Below are 10,492 nucleotides of genomic sequence, written 5' to 3'. Positions count from 1 at the left end.
TTTTTCTACCTCCCCACTGCTCTGCCAACACTGGTGTCCTTAATACTTCTCTCTGCAGAGGGAGAGAGAGATGTCTGGCAGTTAGATATCGTGTTTTTATAAAAATTTATTTTAGTTGAACTTTAGCCTAGCACCAAAATGTATTTATTTGTTAATACAGTTAAAATATCTATGCAACATTACCTTCATTTAACAATTTTAAGTATTTATAAATGCACCTGGATCTCCATTAGTGAAAATAAACTAATATTTCAGTAATATAGTGATTTTGATGTGTTGTCATTGAGTTTAGTAACCTTGCCATTGTGCTTTTTAATCTGATATAAGCCTATTTCTGATATTCACATGGATTTCCTGTATGATATTGGATAGCTGACATTTATATAACATCCTTGTGAAAGTAATTATAGAATTACATTAATCAGGGATGTTATGTAACTCACTTATGTTTGATATCTTTGACAGTTTGTCCTAACTATCAGTTGTAGCATTTGGGTCATAGCATTTTCTATATTTTCGCCTGTGTAGCTCGTCACCAGGCAAGAGCTGCACAGCTTCCTAATTCTGTTAACGTAGTGTAGGATCAAGCTTGGATAGGGATCTGTAGTCCTGCTTGACCATATGTCCGAGGACAAGGCGTAGTATTCTCTGCATGGGAGGCTGCTACTTTATCATGACATTCTTCAAACGTGTCATTGAAAAATTTAGGGATGCTGTATGTAGGGTCCAGCTTTTTAATAGGATTTTTTTTGTATCCTATTAAAAATAAGCTGGTATTATCGTGAACAATATTATATGGGACACTCTTACTCTACACTTTAACATAGTTAGGCTCACTCAGCTTCCTCTATATACAGCCAGCCGTTGGTTCACCGCCAGCTCTATAACTAGGCTAGTGAGACACACACACACACACACCTCCTGAATGTCAGCTTGTTTTCCATTCACCCCACCACCCTCACCTCTTAGACCTCCCTGCTCTCCTCCTGCTTTGCTGTGTTTTCCCCTGTCAGCATCTAATTGGCTTCTCTTTATGTCTCTCGGAGAATTGTCTCAGTGTGTGGTCTGACCCTGCTGACATCAAAGATGCTAAGGCAGTAGTTGCTTCTCAATGAACTGCTCTCAGATTGGAGGCAACCTTCATGACCTTGTAAAGCAGAGCAAGTAATGGTTTTTAACTCAGGCAAAATTGTTACTAAACTGTCTTAAAGGTCCTGGATTTTGATAATAAGGTGATATCAGGCACAGGGCATGAAAAGGCCATGTGACTTATGAGGTGCAACAAATAGCTAAAATTATTCTTTGTTTGCTGGAGGGTCTGATGATCGCTACTGATTTGGATTATGACAAGTGTAGGATTTATATATATTTTTTTCCTTGACCCTTACTTCAAATAGGACAGGAACTTTTATTTCCTCTGCAGAGGTGAACACGACCTTAACATGTTTATGCTGCAACCTGAGCATCTAGGCCATCTCTCAGCGCTGTAACTGAACGTGCAACACATACGTTGCTTTTAAGGATGCATTACTACCAGGCGCTGTCTGACCAACTATTTAATTTTTTGTCTTTTTTTTTTATATAATTTTAATGACTACTCAAAAATCATTTCCCATCCCTAGTCCATAGCAGATCAGTTTATGCATTAGGGATGCTCCCATCTGAATTGAAATAAAATGCTATGCAGTTTGTTTTCAGGCAACGATCCATTTGGCATCTACAGTAAGACATAACATGGAGAAAAGACTTTCTTACTGTGGTTGAGCTTTTTTGAACTCATACCAAAACTTCAGATGATTTGAATATGAAGCTTAAAATTTGGTGAATGGCCACTTTAACAAGTTCTTCTTGTAGGATAATAGCATTTTTCTGCTTTGATTTCCTCATGCTTTGAACAGCTTCTTCTGGCACCATGCCTCCATACTGCTAACACATTAGTTTCTGCAGTCTTTTCTAATGACAGTATAGAGGCACTGAGTAGATGCGCTGCTTTCCTTGCAAAGTCTCTCTTTATGCAGACACATTTAAAATGTGAGTGCTTATGCTGTATTTTTACTTCCACCCACAATACTTAGACTAGACTACACTTTCTACTCCGTGTCTTGCCTCCTGCAGTGGTTGTGAATTAAATCTGTGGATGACTTGCATGATAAGTGAAGCACACAATGTATTCTTTTTATTTCTGTATTTATGGATAATCATTTAACTTTGTCTACTGAACACCTCCATGTCCTAACCCATTATTGACAGATTTCTTTTAAGTGTTAAATATATACAGTCTGCTGCAGAGCACCTGTCCAATTCATTACCTTTCCTCAACAATATCTACTTCTCGCAGATGTGTGGGAAAATTGAATTAATTTGGGTTTGTTTGATGTCTTAAATGTGCATGCACAGATATAACGGTCAGTCCAACAATAGTATTTTAGCGTATTGGTGTGCAAACATTTGTTTGTGTGAAATTTTGTACCATGGCGGTGTCTGTTGGCATGATAAAATATTTATGCACAAGCTAAAAAAAATGTTCCCCTCAGCCAGTGGTACCTTTTCCAGCTGTGTCGGTCACAGTTTCACACAAATTCTGAGAAATGAAAGCTTCAAAAGCTTGTCAAATACTGTCGGTGCCTTCAGAAAAACTACAGTTTTTACTTCAGAGCCAACATCCTCATTCACATGTAGTTTATATAGTAAATTATTGTTGACCGTGGAAAAACAGACATTTATCAAAATGTTACATTAGCATAAATTTGTATTTTTATTTTTTTCTCATTTATTCACGTTCTGTTTTTCTGTATGTACATAATCCCAGATGCTCCTCAGGTGACATGAGTCTGACAGTATCTGTGTGTTGGGCTCATTAGCAGTCATCAGGAGGAGGCAAAGAGCTCTTTCTTGCTTTTCCATAAGGCCCAAAGACAGACCCACAGCCAGTGAGGAATGCAAAATAAAACACATTTTTTGTTACACCTGGCTTTGTTGAGCTCCTATTCTGGACCGTTTTATGGTAGCCAATTGGTGATCGGTGTCATCAAACCAATAGCACACATTGTGTAAAAGCTTATTTAAATCCATTTTTTTGCCTTTGGATTACTTGGATCTGCATTTCCCTGTTGTAGTTGAACTGGAGCTGCGAAACAGAAGTCATATTGACTTAACAGAACTAATGAGTAGCACTGGGAGACACGTTAATTCATGGTACAAGTTAAATAATTTTACAACACAGGGTTGTAGGGATGCACCGAAATAAATTCTTGGCTGAAACCAATTACCACCAGGTTCACAGAAAATGGCATCAAGTGAGTCAGTTCTAATATATTGAGGATGTATTGTACTGTGGTTCACTGTCAGGCTACTTGTTTGTTGGACCTTTGCTTGATTCCAAGCATTTCAAACTGCATCAGTTCAGAGTGAATATGCTGCGCTTGCAGATTGTCCCATTACATTGAAGAAAGTCATCTATTACCATCTGAGGGGATCAAATGAGTGTTGGGGATCAAATGAGTGTTGTTGGCTCTTGTGTGCATAAGTTGTGAGGATTTGTCATGGTTCATTTGGTGAGTAAACAGATGCAGGCTGGCTGCAGGTCCCTCTCCTGCTCACTGTTTCCTTCTCTGTACTGTCCTACTGAAGGTGTCTTCACTCCGTTCCATAGCTATGTAATTTGACTTCTCATAATTAAGGGCCCATCTTGGTCAAATTTACAATCTATGACTACATTATTTCTTGGATCTAATTTGAAATGGTCACACTGCACTGGAAAAAAAATGTTTTTATTTAGCTTTATTGGATGTTTTCTGGAACTTGAATGCTTACGTACACATCAGAACAGTTGGGCTGACACTGTGAGAAGACGTGCTCTGTGGTGAGACTAGCTTTTCTCTGCCGTGTTTTACAAATTGGCATTTTTCACGGCAGACATTTTGACTTGAATTAATGGAATACAGCCATAATTAATTTCAGTAGTACAGCTGTGTTTCCTACTGTGAAAATGTCAAAATGTGTTCAATGAAACAGGCCTATTGTCAAAGGTTTAGCAGTGGAAACCTATACAGTGGGGAGAACAAGTATTTAATACACTGCTGATTTAGCAGGTTTTCCTACTTACAAAGCATGTAGAGGTCTGTAATTTTTATCATTGGTACACTTCAACTGTGAGACAGAATCTAAAACAAAAATCCAGAAAATCAAATTGTATAATTTATAAATAATTAATTTGCATTTTATTGCATGACATAAGTATTTGATCACCTACCAACCAGCAAGAATTCCGGCTCTCTTGTTATGATCTTTCCTTTCATCCCAATGCCCGCTGTCACAGCAATACTTTCCTAAAGGACCCAGTCAGAGACCCGGTTAAGCGCATATACGTAGCTAAGAAATCTGCTTTCTCAGGAGAAATCTAACTCTAAACCCTTAAGGCTCGAGCAGATTACACGATTTTCAGTGTCAGCCGATGGCCGTGCTGTTCACACTACACAACTTGCCGTCTTGTGACGGGAGTCGGTCGTTGTGGCGTTCACACTACGTGACTGATCGGTGACAGGGGGTCAAACACTACACGAGCTGACGGCGGCTGATCCACCAGACGCAGGTCTTCAAACCACGTTTTGTCAAGAAAACTCGTGAAATGTGAAATGACGCGAGCCTACACATGAAACAGCTGTTGTTTGTTATTATAAAGAGCAGTTATAAAGACAAAGAATCTGGGTGAAAGAATGGATTAGCACACGCAGGTAGCAGGGATTGTCTGAGTTACAGAGCGAGCTGGAGGGGAGTAAAAATTGTTTTGCAGTGAAAAAGTAGCTGCCTGCTCTCATTGGCTGGATGTGGATGTCGAGTCAGCCGACTCTGCCAGATATCTAGCATGCCAAATATCTGGAAGACGTCGGCGATGTGGCAGAAATGTATCGGGAAGCTGTTGTGATGCATCGTTGAGTAGTTCACACGACTGGCGACCGCCGCCGTGCGGCATTTCGGGCTAAAAATCGTATAGTGTGAACTAGGCTTTACCCGGATTATGGAAATTAAGTTTCTTGACATTGAAGAAATCAACTGATTAGAAGTTCAGTACGGTAGAGGGTTTACAAACGAGGAATTTCCAAATACATAGACAACATGGTAAAAAAAGCAACACCAAACTTGAAACATTTTTCAGCATGTCTGTTGTGCAGTACTTTGTGCACAGCAGTTACAAAGAGTCTTTGTGCTGTGGTTGGGGGAAAGTTTACTGTACATTATCTTATGTCTTTGTGATTCCATGGTATTTGAATGAGCGTTGTGTGTGTATATTGTATAAATTCTCATTATGGGCTCAGTGGGACTTTCCTGATGGATAATAATTACATGATATGAACAACTGCAGGGTTGTCTTGTGGGGTACCTCAGGGTTCTGTCTTGGGACCTATTCTTTTGCTTCTGTATATTTTCCTTCTAGGACAGATAATTAGGCAGTTCAGCGATGTATCTTTCTTACATCTTGTCTTTTATGGGGATGATATTCAGCTGTACTGCTTGTTTAAGGATACCGTTTTATTTATGTCATCTTTAATTAACTGCTTGACCTTTATCAAACTGTGGTTAAGTGACAACTTCTTGCTGCTGAACTCAGATAAGACTGAAAGAGTAATTATCGCCCCTGAAAGTAGCATTCCCCAGATTAAGCAGCATATTGACTTAAGCCCTGGACATACTTGCTTTTAACTACGCCATCGTGTACACCAAATGACTGACATGCGTATCTTGCCTTCCTTTGTGCACATCTCCAGAAATTAACCCTACGAGTCCTCAAGATGCAATTCAGCACATGAACATGGGGGCAGTATGTTGATCTGATGGTGCCCCACCACAGTCTATTTTGTTCCGCCATAGTTTCAAAATGAACCAAAAATATGTTAAAATTAAAGACAGCTCCGCTGATCCATGCTGCTATAAACTCACACGCTCACACACTTTGGCATCCGACTCGAGACAACCACTTTTCCTTTGAGGTAATTACGGTAACGTTAACAGTGTGTTTCCACTGTCACTCGTTTGTGAGAACGAGATCATGCTAGCTGCTAAATTTGGAGTGCACACATATTAGAGCCTTTATGGTAAATGCAGTTAAAAGGAGCAGAGCGAGCTGACAGGCAGGGTTAACGGCTTTAGTCTGTCATTTTCTCTCTTTACAAAGTGTTACAGTATGAGAGTCTTAGCTGAAGAGAGGCTGTTAAGTCTTAATTGTACGATACGAGCACAACATACAATATAATTTATGAAATTGCTTCGGACTTGGTGAATATAGCGCGAGGATACACATGTGACAAAGTCTGGTTTTCAAAATAAGGTGTTAACACAACATGTATGGGAATAAGATTAATTGGATTATGTTCTCAGGAAGTATAAAACATCTTACATGTGTCTATTAAAAATAAAATGGAAATTACTTCCAAATAATTACTTGATTCAGGGTTGCAGGAAAAACATTAAATACATCAGTTGACTTTTTTGCTGTTTCATCACCATTTATATCTACACAGTGTGTTTATGATCAAATTGTTTACTAGGATACAAACTTGTTAACAAGACTGCAAAGTTCTTCATAGAGCTAGCCTCTTTATTTTGCTTTTAAAATGCACCAAATTAATGCACTTAACTTTAATGTACGTGTTTTTCTTCCGGAGGGGCATGCTCCCGGACTCCTCAAGAGGATCGATGTCCGCCCACCGTAGTCTCTCAAAATCCTGTGGGAAACACTGACCACTCTAAACAATTAGTTAGAAACTGCTTTTTTTCTTTCAACTGAGAAATATATCCAAATTAAGGAGATGATCATTCATGCTTTTATTTCCTCTTATTTGTTTGAGTAAGAAGAAGCTTTACCATCTCCAGGCTGTTCAGAACACAGCTGCAAGGCTTCTAACTCACATTAACAAAGGAGCGCACATTACACCTGTTTTGGCATCACTTCGCTGGTTACCAGTCCATGAAGTTTAGAATTCAATTTAAAATTCTGGTCCTTACTTTTGGAGCCTTGCACGGGCAAGCTCCTCCGTACATCACTGACTTGATACGGCTTCACACTCTCATTCTGAAGCCATCAGGTCAGAGGCCGTTCCCCACACTCACCTAAAGACCAGAAGGGACCAATCATTTCAAGCAGTGGCACCTTGGTTGTGGAATCCATGGCCTCTGTTACTACATTGTGTGAATTCTGTTGATTTCATTTAAAAAGCAATTGAAGACTCTTATTCAAACAGGCTTTTAGTTAGATGAGGGTTTAATGGCTGTCTGATTTATGTTTTTCATGTGTGTGTGAATGTTTGTTAGTTTCTGTTTGAGCACTTAGGCTCAATGAATGAATGCGTGTGAATGTTGAATGTAGTGTAAAAGCGCTTTGAGTGGTCAAAGACTAGAAAGGCGCTATACAAATACAGAGCATTTACAGAGCATATTTCTCACTTGTATCACATTTTATCCCGCTAACGGGAATATATTGTCAATAAATATTTGGTTTAATTCATTTGAATCAGACAAATTAGCCTTTAATTTTGCTATTAAAATATTTATTTTGTTGAGGAAAAAGGGACTGAAAAAAGATGTACTAATCTTATTTGTTGAAAAATATTTTATCATAATAGTTTTGAATGTTCTACCTCAGATTTGTGATCCACTGTTTGGCATCAAGTGTTTGTCACAGTCTGACCGTAAAGAAAAGTTTAACCACATGATTAACCATCTGGTTTCTTCAATTTTCACACAGGAGCAAAAATCAGCCTTTAAACTTTAAAGAAATGATGATTTGACATTTATCGTGATAATTATCGATATCGAATGATATGAAATGTGTTTATCGTGGTATCGCCCAGCCCTACGTGCGGCTGGTGTAGCCTTTTCAAATGTTATCCACCAAGTGGATCACGTTCTGATAGTGAAACGAGTCATTTCGCTCAGGTTGTGACGGTCAAATATATTGATCCACCGCGTTACAGCTGCTGTTTTGGTCGCTAGTAAAAGTTACTTCAAAGCACGGGCACTTCCTGTCGGCTCGGAGGCATTGCGAGGCTACCCAGCCGATCAATCACTGTGCTTACGGTCCGCGTCGCCTTGAAGTGTAGTGCAATTTTTGAATTTTTACGCAGAGGCTACACCGTCGATTTTGACGCAGTAGTATAAATTGCATTTAAGTCAACTTGAAACACAACCCTAGCAGAGAAGCACTGTAGAAAAAGGTGAGAAAGCTGTGGTCAGTGCTGCAGTGGAAAACTACCGATGATTTCCTTCCCTGCTCATCTTCTGCACTTCCTTGATATTCATGCCCATGTTCCTCTGCTTACATCCACATGAGCGGCACATTAAAGGAAGTGACTGCACAGCTTACTTCCCATCAAAGACATGTTGGTACCCTGATTAAATGTACCAACAAAGCTAGAAATTATCATAATGGTGTTGCCTTGATTTCACATCTGATTAATGTTTTAATGTGCCAACAAACAGAGTCTCTGCGGCTTTCACTGATAAATATGTATTAGGATTAAACGTTCTTTGTCCCAGTTTGAACACTGACAATAAAAGACAAAGGAGCTTGTTTGCCTTGTGTTACATAACATTACAATTTGCTAATGGTAATGAAAATTAGATGATTTAATTGAAATAAGTCAGACTCTGCTTAACTCTAGGCTTGTGTAGTCCTTCCCTCCCTCCTTCCTCTTCCTGTCTCTCTTATCATTCCCTGGTCTTCATTGCGGCGCTGTGCCTACTCCAGCCATTAGGGTGCTGCTGGTTGGCAGTTAGATTAGCCCAAAGCATTCCTCTTTGATGTAACCCAGCCAGTCCCTGCACTCTCTGTTTTACTCTTCTGTTCTTGCTCTTTTTTTTACTCCATGTGTCATATTTCTGTCTCGTGGCCTACGCATTTCTTTCTGCTCCCTTTGCCTCTGTTTTTCTCGTTTTTCCTGTCATGTGACTTGACTGCCTGCAGTGCAACAGGCCCTTACATGTTAGCCCATATGGCAAAGTGAACATATGGGGATGTTAGCGAAGGCGGTCGTATTTTCCTTTTGATAAAGAAATAAGAGGAATCTAAATGCGGAGATGTATCTGTGTTGCTGATTGGATGCTGCTGAATCCTGGCTGGTGATCTGACTGACTAGAGGAGAGTGACCTGTAATATCTCAGATCACATAGCCCATCTGTATCGACAAGAAGCGTTCCACTTAGATAGGAAATACTGCAGTAAATTCATCTTAAAGCTGTGTGTAAAGACGGATATCCTAAGTGTGCCACAGAGCTGAGCTGTAATATTATAATAACAGTATATTTCAATGATCCTTATTTCTGATTGTCTGACAGGTGTTTAAAATCGTAAAAGTCTGATCGCTGTTTTGGAAGAGTGCAAAAGGACTGTGGGTAACCATAGCAACGATATTTGAATACTGCCTACCTTTTTTTTTCCGTTTGTTTAAGGCCCTTTTGTATAAGCATGAAATAAACTCCTAGGTGTCCTGATACAGAACGTTCCCAACTGCAAGTGTTCAGAAGTGCAACAAACTTGAACTTTTCAACCCACAGAGGTCACCGAAGCATTGATTGGTTAACTGTGCAGAGGTGAGGAAGTAAGCGGGGTTTGTACTTCTCTCTTGCTCATTTTTCATTTGTTACACAACTACTTCTGTCACTTTTTTTTATGTGAACAACCTAGTGCATCACAATGAATGCCTTCCAGGAGAGACTGTCTGGAAATGTGCTGTTATCCCCCTCCCTGTGACAGCCTGCTTTTCTCTCCGCCCTCCAGTGTGGCCGTTCAGAACAACTATAATCAGTTTTGATTTCTGACATGGTTGGACATAAACCACTTCTCTTTCTAGTATAAAATGGCCCTAATGTATACAGGTTTTACTGCGTAACCATTGCAAAATACTTACAAATTACTACAGTAAACTTACTTTTGCTTTTTAGGTTCATTGTGTCATTTTTGTTAGTCTGCACGAGTCCCACTAACAGTTTACCAGCTTTCTAAAACCCAAGTAAAGTGTTTCATTGAGCCCCAGTTTACAGAGAGAGCCGGCTGTGAATTTCTCTTTCAGCCTGAGAGCCAAATGACAAATAGGACAGTCTTCCCCCAGAAGCCAGACTCATGGAAACATATTGCCTCCTTCATCATGTGGGCAGCCACCCACCATAGATAGGCCCGTGACCTCTAATTTAAGAAACAAAGCTCCAGGCCTCACAATGACAATTGCTGTAGTACACTACTCTAAATGTATTTGCAACATTTTTCCTCAGTTAGACCCAGTGCGGCCACATCGACCTACACGTTCCACCGCCTTTCATAATGGGAATGGTTATGCTTTGTTTTGCACTCTGATGCCTGTGATGGCACAGCTTGTATTAGTATAAATGGCCTGCTTTTTAATATAAGCATATATAGAGCAGCAGCCATTTCTGCTGCGATAGCTCTGTGTCCTATATTATTAGTAATCTGACCTTAGTGTGCAAGGAGGCGTAGTATTGG

The 10,492-nt window shown here is 39.7% G+C and overlaps 1 protein-coding gene and 1 long non-coding RNA gene across 2 annotated transcripts in view; one reads left to right on the top strand and one right to left on the bottom strand.

The window, feature by feature from the left end:
* LOC123968254 (dolichyl-diphosphooligosaccharide--protein glycosyltransferase subunit STT3B-like) overlaps positions 1–10,492 on the top strand; it is a 63,588-nt gene that overhangs the window by 9,384 nt on the left and 43,712 nt on the right. The gene's annotated exons all lie outside the window — the stretch shown is intronic.
* LOC123968255 overlaps positions 8–10,492 on the bottom strand; it is a 21,705-nt gene continuing 11,220 nt past the window's right edge. The window contains exon 3 of the long non-coding RNA XR_006824424.1: positions 8–52. This is a non-coding gene — a long non-coding RNA (uncharacterized LOC123968255). The remainder of the gene's footprint in view (positions 53–10,492) is intronic.

The sequence above is a fragment of the Micropterus dolomieu genome, linkage group LG03 (assembly GCF_021292245.1).
Source record: "Micropterus dolomieu isolate WLL.071019.BEF.003 ecotype Adirondacks linkage group LG03, ASM2129224v1, whole genome shotgun sequence".
NCBI classification, from domain to species: Eukaryota; Metazoa; Chordata; class Actinopteri; order Centrarchiformes; family Centrarchidae; genus Micropterus; species Micropterus dolomieu.
The sequence above is the reverse complement of the archived record's forward strand: the minus strand, read 5'-3'. Positions and strand labels throughout refer to the sequence as shown.